The sequence below is a fragment of the Python bivittatus genome, unplaced genomic scaffold (assembly GCF_059951505.1).
Source record: "Python bivittatus isolate LINGU-HERP-01145 unplaced genomic scaffold, Pbiv_v1 ctg000980_np1212, whole genome shotgun sequence".
NCBI classification, from domain to species: Eukaryota; Metazoa; Chordata; class Lepidosauria; order Squamata; family Pythonidae; genus Python; species Python bivittatus.
Window position 1 is genome coordinate 4,594,361 of NW_028277125.1, and position 16,023 is coordinate 4,610,383.

Sequence of the window (16,023 nt, forward strand, 5' to 3'; positions counted from 1 at the left end):
CAGGCAAGAGGCACGTTCGCACCAGAGTGGAGAGAAACGGCAGGGGCGGCTGTCGGGTCAAGTGGGGATTGGAATGTGTATTGCGCTGATTGGATTCGGAAAGTGGAATGTCTGCGGTTTTGCCGTTAATTAGCGGCTCTCCGGGGCGGTAAAAAAAGGTGAGATTGTGAGCCAAGCCCTCTTAGGAGGGGGAGGACAGATAGGGGGTATAAAAAAACCTGTCAGACCTTGTTTCGGGGCTCCTCCATTGCTGCGGGAGGGACCCACCTTTGCAAACGTGCCCAATAAAAAAACTTCTGTCTACTGGACAACCGAACCCGTGTCTGTCGTTTTCTGACAAGATGATAAAGTCCTTGGGAGAAATCTCAAGAGGGATTCCATAGTCAATGGTAGCCTATTTCTTTTCTACTGTATCCTGTTGAGTATTTCCAATTGCAGCCTCCTGTAAAAGAAAAACAGCGTTGGAGATCTTGGAGGGCCAGTTGTGGCTCTCTGCCAAAACAGAGTCTGCTGCAATATGAAAAGTGGTGCTGAACAAAGTCTGCTAGGGTTAGGGTTTGAACAGTTTTTCTGTTCAAAGTACGCAAAACAAAAATTTGCTTTAGAAGACAGTTTGAAAGAAAAAACAGAAGTTGGATTAATTCTAATCTTTTCTGGGTGGGTGCCACTTTTGATAGACTGTTTGCACCATTTAGGGTTTACTTGGCTAGAAATGAGAACCCACTTTGTAACTGGAATGTTTATAAAAACTCAAATGTCAGAATAAAAAAAGAATATACTTACGGCCCGCTTTCAAAGGCATGTATCTTTAAAGGTGTGCAAAGTGCAAACAGAGAGAACAAAAATAAAAATAAAAATAAAGAAGCTTTCAATTTTTTTGGAGGAAAAATAAGTACAATTACAAAATTAACTCTTGCTCTGTGATTACAAAAAAACCTCCTTTTTTTCTATTATCCAGTTTTTTTCTAATCATCAAAACCACAATAAGTGCATTTTTCGCATTTCATGCAAAAAGTCTATAAGGGGTTTCCATTCAGCTATAAATGTAGATACTGTTTTTTCTCTAATCAAGGAAGTCAACGGAGACATCTCTACAGTTCCATCATCTTCACCAACCATTGTGTAGTGTTGATTAATGACTCGCTTCTTTGTAGCTCCTTCTCTGTGCACAGCATGGCTTTGCTCAGCTGAGGCTTTTAGTAAAGTAGAGAAGAGATAGGGCAGCTTATCAGCCTCAGTTGCACCCATGCCACATGCAGCTGACCGTAAGGATCATCCCAGTCACCTTATCAAAAGGTTCCATTTTGAGGATGTGACCCTCAACACTTCTCAATATCTCAAGGATGCGTTAACTGCCCTCATGGTTTGCCTCTTCCTGACTGGAAGGCAATTCATGTAAGCAGATAAACTGTCTTGACCTGACTCCCGGGACCTGACTCCCGGCTCAGAAACGGACCTGGTAAGATAAACCTTTCTTCCAACAAACCCAAGAGAGAATGTATGTGCGACTGATTGTAAGCATATACATGAACTGTAAAGGTCCTTGTTCCTTCGATTTCTCTAGTGTGAAAGGGCATCTGTGCCTCTAAGACTTTCCTAACACGAGATGTTCTTCTAAGGATTTATGGCATAAAGTGGCACCCTCTGATGCTCGTCTCTCAGGAATTAAGCCATCCCCCACTCTCTTACCTTTGGAATAGAGAAACCACATGTGTTTACATTTTTCGCTGTTTGCCTGGGAACCCCAAACAATAAGACATATCTTGAACGTAGAATTTCGTGAACCACAGCATGGGTGTAAGGCAATTTCCCCCGATCTTCATAGCAGATTGAGTCAGAGGAACCCAAAACAGTCTCCATCTCGTTGTAGACTTTATCTGGGTGAAATGGTAGAAAACGACATTGCTGCATTTCAGCTCAAATAAACCACCCTATTGCAGAGGGTGTTAGAGGTGATGATCTCTACAATCCTTTCCAGCTGCATAATGCTACTACAAGGTGAGATCCATCTGGTGAGGTCCCATTTACTACGAAATGGATCCAAGAACCCACTGTCATTTTTGGGGCAATACGTGTGATAAAATGGCATGGAATATTTTCTTTAGGGCTTAACATCTGATTTCATATCTCCCATCTCTAAACCCATATTTAAAGCCTTTGTGCATTAAAAATACTTCATTGTTAAAACAGTAAAATGCAAACCCAAAAGGTGATAATATTTAATACATTATCTTATTGTACTTCATGCATTTAACTATTACATAGTTAAGTGAACTGAATACAACCACCACAAATTAATAAAAAGAACCATATGTTAAGTAAATTCTTATCTGGAGTTAATTCAATCATTGATTTTTTCATTAAAATTGGAGCATGTAGTAACATAATGTGTCATCTCTCATTTTTATTACATTTCTTTATATATATTGAAGGGCATTGTTTTGATACACAATTTTACACTCTCTCATAATGTGTGGGCATGCATGTGACAGTGCACTCTATCTTATTTACAAAGGATTAACTTGCTTTGTAAAGAGCACAGCGTTTCTTTCCCCCACCTTATCTCTTTGTTGAATGCCTGATTGCCTTCCAAGAGAGCACACCATTCCCCCACCCCATTTCCTTTAGAAGCAATTGGCCAGATGCCTGACTGAACAAGTAAGCTATAAATTAGATTCGTACCGGGCAGGCAGAGACACCAAATTCCAAAGAAGTTGCAAAGAAAGCCAGAGAAAGATAAGGAGGTAGCCATTTCTTTGGTAACAGAAGAAGAGGAACAAAGAAGAGATAAGGATCAACATGGGCTATTTCCTTGGTAACCAGAAGAAAAAGTTAAACTTAGTTTTCACCTCTTTAGGGCCCACCTTTACTCCTCCCTGGGTCATCCCAAAATTCCCTTGTATGGATATGAGGGGATGTACTATCTGAATACATCTGAATATGCCTATAAAATCTTTGTTGCTTGCTTTGCAAGGTGTGGTTCTGGGCAACACTCCTGCCACGGTGTTGACTGAGCCATCCAGAAGGTTCCTTGGCCAATAAAACTTCTGTTAATTAAAAAGCCTCATCTCAAGTCTTCTTATTTGGCTTTACTGAAACTTGGGAAATAAAAGGTGCCATACAATATATATAATTTTTATGAAATATTTTTAATGAGATAAAAGCAATATGAATTTTGGAAAGGAAGGGAAAAAAATAAAGAAAAGTGATGAGTAAGTGAAAAGGAAATAGAAAGAAAAAGAAAAGAAAAAACAAAAAGTTTCATTATATCTAAATATTTAGACATAATTAAAACAACGTGCTATGATAATTCTCAGGAGATAAGCCCTTTGCGCAGACTTTCCCATATCTACTTGCCAGGACCCTGACATGTTCACCTGATACCTTCTCCACATGCCCCTGTTCAATGGGTCAAGGCTGGTGGCCGGATGACAAAAGGCCTATTCATGGAAACGGTAGATGTGATCCAAGATCAGATGGATCACTGTCACCATGCATGACTTTCGTAAATGGTACTGAGAAAACAAGAAGCATAGAGATCCCCCCTCCCATTATCTCATGAAGATCTTCAGAAAAATGGGGCTATCTCCTGGAATTGAGGATTTCCTTGGCAGATATGATGGTGCGTCCTTCAGGATGAGGCTGGGCATGAGGGACATTTGCCTCTGTGATCATTTATTCAGTCTTATTTCCTAGATGAGCCAGAACTACTCTTGCTCTTACCTTGGATATCTGGATACGTCACCATGAGGAACAAAGCCCAATACAGAGAACTTCCTGTTGTGCCTGTCCCAGCAACAAAGAATTCCAAAATGCAATGAGCCATGTTTTCATGATCAAAGGTAGAGCTGGGCTCACTCTGTTTCTAACAAAGTGGGAGATTGCAGTTAGAATTATTCATTATTTTGGTGCTTTTGAATCAGTCTTGACTCCTGCTGATTGCCTGGACAAGTCCCCGCAGTCTTCTTGGCAAGATTTCAGAAGTGGTTTGCCATTGCCTGCTTCCTACAGCTGAGACAGAGTGACTGGCCCAAAGTCACCCAGCTGGCTTTGTGCCTAAGGTGGGACTAGAACTCACATTCCCTGGTTTCTAGCCTGATGCCTGAACCACTACACCGAACTGGTTTCTAATTAACTGGTCTTAATTAGAATTAGGTATATGCAAAATCTATTTTTTCAGGAATAGATCATTCCAGAAAAATCTGGAACTTTCCACTTTGTCTCTGGATCATGTTGATTGAGCTGTTGTGATCCACAATAAAAGCTAATTTCCCAGAAGCGAACCCTATACACTGGAAGTAGCTCATGGGATTCGAAATGACACAGGATCGTTTCAGCAGTGAAACCCACATGGAATGCCATGAATTGCTTCCAGATCAAAGAAATCACTGAACCATCTGGAACCACCAGGTTGGCACGGCTGGAGAAGAAACAGAATGTTCTGCAGTTCTCTGTAATGTTCCATTCTCAGAACAGAATGTGCATCCCTGTTTATCATGTACAGGTCACACTGAAGATTATCTGATCATTGTGCTACCCTCGTGTGATGACATCAAACAGCTGGTTCAGGGTGTTTTTGAATACTTGGTTCTTAATTTTGAATTAATTTACAAGAAGCCATGAGACCAAAGTAAGTTCCATTGATCACCTTTAATAGGGATTTCTAAACAGATTATCCATCCGTCCATCCGTCCATCCACCTATGATGCTCTTGTTGGTATTGGGATCAAGGAGAGGTGTGCCAGTGTTTTTGAATTTGAAAAGTTTCAAATCCAGAACACTTCCAGTTAGGAACAGTGACAGAACACATTCAGTGAAGCCAGTCTAACCCATTTCAAGCTTGAAGTATTTTGAATTCCACAGGTTTTGCACATTCTTAGAGCACCTCATCTGCTCGTTCCACTGTTTTAATTTTCCCCAAGATTTTAACTGATGTACTTTTTAAAAAAATTTAAAAGAAGAAGTATTAAACCACCACTCAAACTGTTCACTTGGTTGATATGAGAATATTAATCCCATCAGGATTTCTTGATATGAGAATGGATAGCAGAGTTCCAGTGATAGTATTAACACTGAAATAAAGAGATTTATACACTATTGTTTGTGTATGAATAAATAACCTGTATGGGCAAAGAACAAAGCAGTCCTGTGAATTGTTCTTGAAGGCTCGGAAAATCCTCTTGGCATGCCTGCAGAGCCCAGCAGGCACGAGTAGAATTCCCCAAGGGATCCTTACCTTCTCTATCTGGAGAAGGTAGAGATCTAGGAAATCCTGGGGCTCACGCAGGGCCAAATCTTGCTTGTGTTTCTCCATCTCTTCCTTTACAAGTAACATACCTGTCTCCATGGATGCTACTATCTTCTGATGAGGCCCGGGGAGATGTTTCATTAGCCATGGAAACAATTCGTAGAGCTACAGGGGAAGTTAAAACAAAATCCTATCGATCCCTGATGACAAGTGTTAGGTAATATTAGGGCTCCCAGATCTGGGCTGCGTAGCCAAGACAGCTACTAGATGCTAGCAAAACATTCCTGTAGTGGTCATAACCTTTTACCCAGTACTGCACTGGATGGTGAATGGCAGAAGTAACAAGAACTTTACACCTCTTGGAAGGTGAATGTCAGGTCTACAATGTTCAAGCCCCAATATGGACAAATCTCTTGAAATCCAAAGCAGATTCAGAAAAGATTTCATTTATTGGAGGATACATGTAGCTCTAAGGAAAGCATTGCTAAAACTAAAGCCCGCGTCATTTTCCCTCTACTTTTACCCCCCTTGTCCCCCCTTCAATCTAGGCACCACTTTTGGTTCTCACAGAGGTGTGACCTTGTGCATTCCTAGCCCCGATAACACGTCTTCTCCCTGGCCTTCAATCTTCCTCCGGCTCTGTCTTCTTTCACTCCCCCCCACTCACCAATGAGAATGGCAGAATCAAAGCAAGCTAAGAAAACATTCCCTAAAATCAAAGTATACAAATGGCATTTACTATACTAATAAAACAGTCCTCTAGTTGATATATATTTTGATTGCTGCAGATTCTGACAATGAACTCTTTGAAAGAAGCATCACACTGACTCATGTTGTAGTTACATCCAAGCCCTAATAGTCTAACTCCTGCGATTTGGATGTAGACTTTAAGGGCCACCCAGGTCCTTTAACTGGTCCAGAACTGCAGTTGCATTGGGGCTCCACAGAATTTAGGATATGCTGATGTCAGTTGTACTGGTTAACTATTTTCTAGATTCTGTTCAAAACTAGGTGTGGACCTTCAAAGGCCCTCAGTTCCCACTTTGACCAAAATATCTTCAGAACTGCTTTCCCCCTTCTGAAACTCTGCTCTGTGTCTCGCCATCGTTAGAATTGTTTATTTCTTTCTTAGATTTCTAGGCTGCCTTTCCTCCAGGAGTTTACGTTGGCATATCTAGCAGTCCCTCCTCCCACTTTTCCCCACAACAACCAACCTCTCAGATAAATTAGCTGAAAAAGAGGCTGATCTCAAATCCTCCAATGAAGTTCTGTATCAGAAGGTGAACTTCAACCTGCTCTCCTTGGGCCTAGTCCAATACCTTAACCTTCCACCAAACTTGCCTAATCACAAAACAGAGAATTTCCTATGGTGGCTCCAAATCTAAAGAGAGTTGTTTTCCAAACCATCTTTCCATTGTAGCCCTGTGACAAATTTTTAGTGGCAAATGAGGAGAGGCCTCTGAAGAACAGGTCATAAAATAATCAAGCAGGAACAATTTAACTCTGGAAAGCAATGTGAAGCTAACATTGGACACTTTGTTCCTCCAAAGAACAGACCATAGTATCGACTTTAAAATCAGAATTAGCCCAAGTGTCTGGGTAAATTAAAACTTTGGTCTACTTGTCTACATTTATCAGCCACTCTAGTATGGTGGTCTTCAGAGTGCTAATAAGAGGCTTGGAGAGTCCTGTGACACTGAATAAGAAAACGATCACTCACCAACAAGAAAGCGGAGCCTCCGAATTTCGCATAATTATTAATGTCTTCTATTGCCGTCTGGAACTTTGTGTCTTCATGGGAAAACCAGTGTCCAAAACTCAAAAGGCAAATCACATTACAGGCTGAATTACTGATGGATAGTAAAGGATCAATTGGCTGCCCTGTAAATCAAATTATTCACAGCCATCTTAATAGTGTTCCAGTTTGGAGCAGCAGAACCTCATGAAGACGTTAGGGAGATGGTTAGAAATATCATTTAATTGTTGAGGGATGGGAATAGTTTCACGGTTTCATGGTGGTTCTCTTCCTTCCTTCAGGTTTGGTTTCAGTCAGTGTTGGTTTGGGGGAATAGGTTGCTCCCTAGGCCCCTCCTCTTTGCGGTGCCACAGGGCTCAACTCTCTCTCCCATCCTATACAACATCTACATGAAGCCGCTGGGTGAGGCCCTTCACCAGGTTGGGGTTTGGTACCACAGTACCAGCCAGGTGAGGTTCTGTCCTAGTGTCTGGGAGCTCTGCAGGTTTGGATGGGGAGGAACTGACTCAATCATATCAAGTTTGAGTGGCTGTGGAAGATAGGGCCACCTAGACCTGGAGATATTCCATCTTTACCTTGGATGGGGTAGCACTTCCCTATGCAAGAATGGTGCATAATCGGGGGCTCTTCCCAGACTCCCAGCTGTTGCTCACGGAACAGGTAGAAGCTGTTGCCTGGAAGGTCTTTGCAAAGCTTCATCTGGTGCCCTGCTTGTGCCTTTTCTTAGATCAGGGGGCCCTTCTGAAGGTCACCCAGACCCTAGTCACCTCACACCTTGATGAGTGCAATGTGCTCTATGTGGGGCTGCCCTTGCACACCACGCAGAAGCTTCAGCTGGTCCAGAATTCAACAGCACAGACAGTCATGGACATGTCTTGGTATGCCAATGTGATACTTCTGTTTTGCAAGCTGCACTATCCATTTGCTTCCAAGTATGATTCAAGGTGCTGGATGTGACCTATAAAGCCCGACATTGCATAGGGTTTGGTTAGCTGAGGGTGCTTATCACCTGGGTCTGTCTGCCAAACAATTCTATCCAGCAGGGTTGGCATGCTCTGGGTTCCTTCAATTAAGTTGTACCATCCATCGGGACCCTGGAAATGTGCCTTCTCTGTCGTGGCACCTGCCTTTTGGAATGAGGCTCCCCCGAAATTTGGGTGGCCCCAACCTGTTGGTGTCCCAGAGGGCCTTAAAGACCTTCTCCCAGGCCCTGGGCTAAGTTGGTTGGAGCCCCTTGCTGGGCGTCTAAGACACATTTTGTTGGTGTGGGCCAGATTCATGCTTCATGTTTTTAGTCTGATTGTATATTTGTGATTTTGTTTCAAGTTGTGAGCTGCCTAGAGTTGATATGGAGACAAGTGATGCGGAAATGGGAGGCAGGGAGGGAGGGGGAAACAAAAAAAACTGAATTGTGGAACTTTCTCCCAATCTCGATGCAATCATCATTGTCTAACTTCTCCTACCTTTTGTGCGCAAAGATCTCCACCAGCCGATGGGCCTCCTCTTCAATTCTGTGCTGCAAGTCTTTCTTCCCCAGTCCCAGCTTGCGTAGAGCACCTAAGGCAAAACGTCTCTGCTGTTTCCAGGTGTGACTGTTTGCCAATGCAATCCCTGAGGAGTCAATGTGAGATTCACACTTTAAAGGAGCTCCATAAGCATGACTTACAAGTTGAACAGATAACAATTGCAGTGTCAGAGGCAGCTAGATGGCTCTCTGAAGCTTCTTGCAACCCAGTTATTCTTAGCTTCCCTTGCACTCTTTCCCAGCTCCACTCACACACCTTTTCCACTCTTCCCTGTACATACAGAATGTGAGGTTTGCCCCGTTCAACAGAGAAACTCCCGTGACACGTGTGGTTCACAAAAGAGGTTTACTCATGCGTAACGTCGCAGTCACAAGCAAAGCCAGGACTGGCTTGGTACAATTGCATCACTCGTTATATTCCCCCCTTCCCGCGCTTTTTCCTGCCCCGCGATCGCGTTACCGCTGCGGATTATCGGCCCCCCAATAATCCCTCTTGATTGTTCATGATGGCAGGTTCGGTCAGGGTCCATTGTCCTTGATTGGCAGTCCCCTCCGGCTTGGGTTGGTCCCTCCCCGTTACGTGCAAGCCCGAGGGTTCTGTGCTGCGCAGCGATCTTGTTTCGCTGCCTGCGGCCCCGTTCATTGTTGGCTCGCGCCGTTATCAGTGTATAGTTAAAGCTTCCTCTGCGGTTTTCCTGTTTGGCTGGGCGCAGGTAGCCCATTAATTAGCGGCGCTTTCAGTTCCTCTTTTCCTCGCTAGCTACCGCCGGTGGAGTTCGCTGGCTGCGAGCTTCCCTGAAGCCCCGTGCTGACCGAACCTGACATACCGCCCCCCTGAAGACAAGTCCCCCTCTTAATTGGGCTACTAGGGTGCTGCCCCCCCCCACCTGCCATAACGGTGTGCCTTTCCTTGACTTGGGGTTTTGGCCTTACCATGGCCGAGTCACTTATAGGACGGGTCCCCGAAGGTTCTCCTTCCCCTCCTTCCCTTCCTTCGCCGCTGCGCACGTCGAGCAGCTGGCCAGGTACTCCCTCGTATCCCTCCGGAGAGACGGCCACCAGAACTGTTCACGCAGGAGGTGGAAAGTCCTAACAAACCCACAGTGTCCCGTAGTGTCCTCGGTGTGCCCTCTCCGGAGCACATCCACCCGGCAAGCTTCTGGAACGTAGAGCCTCCCCTTGTGCTCCCAGCAGGTCCCTTGTTTCTTCAGGGAGTCCTTGTTGTTTACCAACCAGGGGTCTCCCTCGCTCGCCTCCGCACAGCGCCGCCTCAGCTCCGGCTCGGCTCCCTTTCCCTGCTTCTCCCTTGGGGGTTGGGCTCCGCCTTTTGCCTCCAGCTGGGTCGTCCTTGTTGGGTCCGTCGATTCGAGCGGCGGCTCCCTCAGTGTCCTACAACCTTCCAGGTTCCCCTGGCTGTGGCCAGGTCCCGGTCTACCGCCGGTTGCTTCACTCACGCTTGGCGCGGACCAGTCGGCTCCCGACGCCGCTCCTGTCCCCGCTCTTGATGCCAGTGTGATCGCTGTCTGCTTTGCCACGGGGCCCTCGGGTCCCGCTGCCACCGTCTCTGCTGTAGCCGACCCCTGCGTTGCTGCGGGGCCCTTCGTCGTCGATGCCACTGCCACCTCGGCGGTCTCTGAACCCTCTCGTTTGTCGGTCGCCCTTGGCGCCGTCCTCGTATTCGCCTCACATGCAGTTGGTCACCCGGGCCCCACTGCTGTCGCTGCTGCGGCCTGCCGGCCCTTGGCTCTCCGTCGCGCAGTCGCCACCTCGCCCAGCTCTGTGGGGTCCTCAGCTCCCGCGCCGCCTCCGCGGCTCGATCTGGTCTGCCCGGTGGTGCCGTCGAATCACACCATCTCTGCTGCCACGCCCTCTCGTGCGCTTGCTGCCCTGGCTCCTCTGCCGGTCTCCCTCGGCGTTGCCCTCACCGCATGTGCAGTTGGTTGCCCGGGCCCCATTGCCGTCGCTGCTGCAGCTCGCCGGCCCTCGGCTCGCCGTCGCCCAGCCGCCACCTCACCGAGTTCTGTGGGGCCCCCTGTTCTCGTGCCACCTCCGCAGCTCGACCCCGTCTGCTCGGTGGTGCCGCCGAACCGCACCGTCTTGGCCACCCAATCGATGTGCGGGTTCTGGCGCGTAAGCCATGCCAGCCCCAGCACTAGTGCATGGTCGGCCACCGGGGCAACTACCAAGCCTAGCTCCTCCCAGCTTGTCCCCACTGTCAAACTGACTGGCTCAGTGCGATACTGCGCCGGGTCCCCCCCTGCCGTCGATCCATCCAACTGGCTGAGTGTGAGGGGCTTCCTGAGTCTCCTCACTCTGAGCCCCAGCGCGGATGCCAGTACCGGGTGGATCAGGCAGTGGGTGCATCCCGAATCCAGCAAGGCATCGACTTTCGCCTCTGCTTCTGATCTCACCCCCTTGAGGTGGACCCTGATCCTCATGGGCGAGTAGTTTCTTCTGTCCCGCCCTTCCTCATGCTGCCACTCCGTTGGCTGCTCTGGGGTGCGCCTCAGCATCGCCGGCCGTCGCCTCCCGCTGGCTCGCTCTCCCCTCCTCGCAGAGCCGGGCTTCCTCTTGAGCCAGCCGGCTCCGCTGCACACCGCTCCACTAGCTGTTGTCTCCTCCCAGGATCGGTCGGAGTTCCTTGTAGCCGGGAATCACCGGCCCCCGTCCTTTGTGCAGCTCGCCAAGACCCCCTGGCTCGACGGGCACTGCACCATCCGATGCCCCTTGCCTCCACACCGGTAGCAGGTCCCTGCAGTCTGCCGGGCGTTTCCAACCTCGATCCTCCATCGGCTCCTGCGCCTCGCCTCCGGTGCCGCCTCACTTTGGTCCGCTGTGGCTGGTATCAGGGCTCGCGCCTCTCGCTTCCCCCGGTCTCCGGCATCCCCCACCGTCTCCACCAGCCAGCTCCACTTCACTAGAGCCTCCAGGTTGTCCCTACTGGGTGCTCCCCCCTGGATCTCTGAGTGGAGCCTGTCCTGCGTACGGAGATAGGTTAGTGGCTCGGGGTCCCCCGAGAGCTCGTTCCTTGAGCTCCTGAATCGGGGCGCTTCTGCTGGCTGCCGACCCCCCTTCGCGCTCCCCGTCAGGCTGACCACTTCTGCTAGCCTGGTCTCCATGCCGCCCTCTGCGGCTGCCCCAGCCGGGGCCCTGGGTCCGCCACGCCATGCCTCCCGCATGCCCGGTACAGCTGTCGTCTGCTGCTGGAGGTCGCCCTCCAGCCTGTCCAGCCTTTCCTCCGGCTCCTGGCTCCTGGACCCTGCGCCGCTGCTCCCGGGAATCGCACGTCCCGTCAAGCCCTCTGGCTCTGTCCCGCTGCTGAGCACCCACTTGGCGCCCCGCGAACTGGCTGTGGTTGTGGGTCCCCTCTTCCTCACGCTAGGGACTGGAGCCATCTGCACAACCTCTGGTCTAGGCTCCGTGCAGCTTCTTGAGGTTGTACCCTCACTGCTGCCGGTATCGCCCGATTCCTTCTTCGCCTGCGACTCTGTCCCTGGGGCCTTGCCCCGCCGGAAGATGGTCTGCAACATCACTTGGACAGCGTCCATCCGCTGCTCGATCTTGGCCTCCAGTCGGGTGAATCGTTCCTCACGCTCCTGGGCCTCGGGTTCCGAGTCACGACTCGTCGCGACCCCCCATGCTGGCGACCCGTTGGGGCTCCTGCCCCCGCCGAACGACCACCCGTCCTCTGGCGCCCTCTTGGCTGTGTCCGTGCGCCATTCGCCCCGGACTGGTCCCGCCATCACGCCTTCGGATCTGGGCTCCTGGTTGCCCAGCTGGCAAGCGGTTTCCCCATCGCTTGCCATCTCCTGGTGCCGTTAATCAATTCCTCTCCAGTCTTGGCTGCAGGGGAAAAGGTGAGCGCTCCTCGGTGTGTACCGGGTAGCACTCAATGTGAGTCCTGGCTTTATGTGAGGTTTGCCCCGTTCGACAGAGAAACTCCCGTGACACGTGTGGTTCACAAAAGAGGTTTACTCATGCGTAACGTCGCAGTCACAAGCAAAGCCAGGACTGGCTTGGTACAATTGCATCACTCGTTATATTCCCCCCTTCCTGCGCTTTTTCCTGCCCCGCGATCGCGTTACCGCTGCGGATTATCGGCCCCCAATAATCCCTCTTGATTGTCCATGATGGCAGGTTCGGTCAGGGTCCATTGTCCTTGATTGGCAGTCCCCCCCGGCTTGGGTTGGTCCCTCCCCGTTACGTGCAAGCCCGCGGGTTCTGTGCTGTGCGGCGATCTTGTTTCGCTGCCTGCGGCCCTGTTCATTGTTGGCTCACGCCGTTATCAGTGTATAGTTAAAGCTTCCGCTGCGGTTTTCCGGTTTGGCTGGGCGCAGGTGGCCCATTAATTAGCGGCGCTTTCAGTTCCTCTTTTCCTCGCTAGCTACCGCCGGTGGAGTTCGCTGGCTGCGAGCTTCCCTGAAGCCCCGTGCTGACCGAACCTGACACAGAAGAGTCACTTCTGTTGTGGCCAAAATAGAAACACAAGGAAACAAAGCAATAAGAATAAGAAGATATATATGACAATGACTTAGCTTCTATCATTTGGGCAAACTAGCATATACATTTGGACTACTGCAATGTGCTTTACATGGGGCTGCCCTTGAAGAGTATCCAGAAGCTTCAGCTGGTGGAGAATGTGGCAGCGCAGGCAGTTATGCGTGTTTCTGGTAGAAGCCACATTACACCACTGCTTCGTGAGCTGCAGTGGTTACCAGTCTGTTTCCAGGTCCAATTCAAGGTGCTGGTGTTGACCTTTAAAGCCCTTCATGGCATGGGCCTGGGTTGAGGAACTGCCTCTCTGTGATTTCATCTGCCTGTCCCACTAAATCTAGCAGAGTGGGCACGTTACGGGTCCCATTGTGTAGGGAGCTACATTTGGTGGGCCTAGACAGTGGGCCTTTTCTGCTTTGGTGCCCAGAGATGAGATTGGCCTCATCACTCCTGAGTTCTCGAAGGTCCCTGAAAACCTGGTTATGTCAGCAGGCCTGGGGACCCCAGGGAACAGGTGAACTAGTGAGGTGGCTCCATTATTAACATCCCTTCTCCTATTCTTTTTCTTTTCTCTTTTAGTTTTGTTTTTATAGTTGTTAATAATTACTATATAATGGTTTTATGTAATGATTGTTCATACATTTATTGCTTTATTGGACTGTTGTATGCCACCCAGAGTCACTTTTTGTGAGATGGGCAGCTATATAAATTTGATTAATAAATAAATAACAATATTTATCGTTTGGGCATGTTAGGGTTTTTGTTAATTTGGTGCAGGCAACAGACAGTATTTGTTTTTCCAAAGAAAACTGTTTCATTGTACAAAATTAAACTCCTGTCTTGTTCTACTATCCTCCTATTACTGTAAGTTTACAATTGTTTCTATTCTCATTTAATCTATCCATTTCTATCTCTATGGTCTTTCTATGTTCCTGCTGCTAGTTTTGTAGCCCTATGTTTTCTTATGTAAACGATTTCTAAGCTTTTAAAGTCTTTTCTCTTCCCCCAGGTCTTCAGCTCTTGTAACCAATCTCAGGCCATTTGCATGTAAAAGCCCTTTTCACTCCTTGATAGACTTGCCAATGGTCTTTTCTCCCCCTCCTCCCAGCACTCCCAGTCCTCTGTTCCTGGAGCTGGTTTGCAGAGCTCTGCCCTGGCTGCTGCAGCAGTGGGCTTGGTGTGGTTTGCAGGCTTGCAGACTCTAATTGGGCCCTTTTCCTCCCCCGTCTCTCAGCTCTGCCTCTCAGTGGTCTTGAGGCTCCACAACTGAAGTTTTCCCTTGCTGTCCGAGGACTCCTGCTGAGGCCCTTGCCTTTGGGCTGCAGGTTTCTGTTCCCGAGTCTCTGCTGATTTGACTGATTTGATTGATTTGCAGAAATCTACCGTCTCCAAGAGAATGGAACCATCTTAGAACCAAGTCACATGGTACTAAGCACAATTCACATCCTGGAGAAAACATCTGGAGGTGAGTCCAATTCAAATGATTCCTGGAGCCTCTCCATGCTTGAACTTCATGTGGGGGACAAATAATGTCCTCCTTTTCTGACATCTCTCTGCTAAGATGACAATGAAATAGCTCGGTCTTCAGAAGAACGTACCTTTACCTTTACATACTTCTAAAAGAAATGTTGAACGGGGTCGTTCAGCAAAATCTTCTGAATGGTTGATCAAGCTTTCTTTTACAGCACGAAATCCAGAAATAACTACTATAGGACGATTCCACACCCACATAGTGTAAATGTCTCCATATCGCTTTCTCAGCTGACATTTGGGGCAAAAAGGAGAAAACATCTGTGACTTCAAAGCAGACTGATTAAGTTAACATATTCCTTCATCAACATTTCATGAGAGAGAGAAGCCAGGGTTACTAGCACATCTCCCCTGTGATCAAAAAGGCCATATTTCTGGGCACTCTTGGATTAAGCAGAGTGAAGAACAGCTCCATAGAAATTGGGATTTCCTGTCCAATCTGGTTGGGTCCCTTCCCTGCTTCCCTAACCTATTTAATTCCTGGGGTGCCCAAAAGAGAAATACTCATGAGCTCCAGGTAAGAATCGATCAGAAGATTCCAACCTGCAATTCTCTAGAAAATTTCTAGGTGGTAGCATCTGTGAAATTCTTTCAGAAGATTATTGACCACTTGGGAAATTGGTAGTTGGGTCAAAGAAGCCATGTTCAGTGCAAGAGTTTTGACATCTTTTTCTATCAAGAGAACCAAGAACATTGGCTTTCCCCCAAAGGTTCCTCTGAGCTTGAATGCAGATTCAGAGAGCTCCTACCCACTTCAGTCCCTCTCATAATTGTATCTGGGTTTTCCCCCATGGGAGTATCAATAATCCTGATAATCTGGGTTGGGGACTGATCATCCTATGGCCAAAAGCCTAAAATCAAGTGGGAGATAAATGAAGGTTGTGGGGGCAGTCCACTTAAGGTCAATCTACTTTCTTCCTGAATCGAAAGCAAGAGAGCATATCACTGAAGCTGCAGAGAAACAGCTACAGCTAATCACTAGTAGCAGTTAATTACTCCTCCCTCGATCCACATGTCTGGCCTTCAAAGACATCCAACTTGTCAGGCCTTGTTATATTTATGGAACCAAACTCTATTCTATCATTGAATCATGCACGTGTGAAAGGAGTCATTTGACCTGACCTATCACCATGGCACACCCTATTTCAAGAGTGGTCAATATCCAAACATTTGTCATGTATGCAACAAAGCAGGTTTTCAGGCACTGCAGGGTGGAAATAGTGTTCCTATCCTGATTAACCAAATAATTTCTCACTCTTAGCTTCTGCAGCTAGTGTCTTAGAAGGAAGTACCTTAGTGAAAGTATCCTTGGAAAGCTTGGTCCCAAGGCGCCAGAGTCCACCAATGAGAGGAAGTGGAAGAGGCCCAGGAGGGTAACATCTGCTTGACCAGAGCAGCTTTAGGAAATCCAGGATCAGAAATCCCACCAGCACAGCAGTGAGAACTTCCCAGATCCCTGCCATTCTGATT

At 48.1% G+C, this 16,023-nt stretch overlaps 1 pseudogene; it reads right to left on the minus strand.

Moving 5' to 3' along the window:
• Nucleotides 1-357: 357 nt before the first annotated feature.
• LOC148213505 (cytochrome P450 2J2-like) lies at nt 358-16,016 on the minus strand (annotated as a pseudogene).
• Nucleotides 16,017-16,023: the final 7 nt, after the last annotated feature.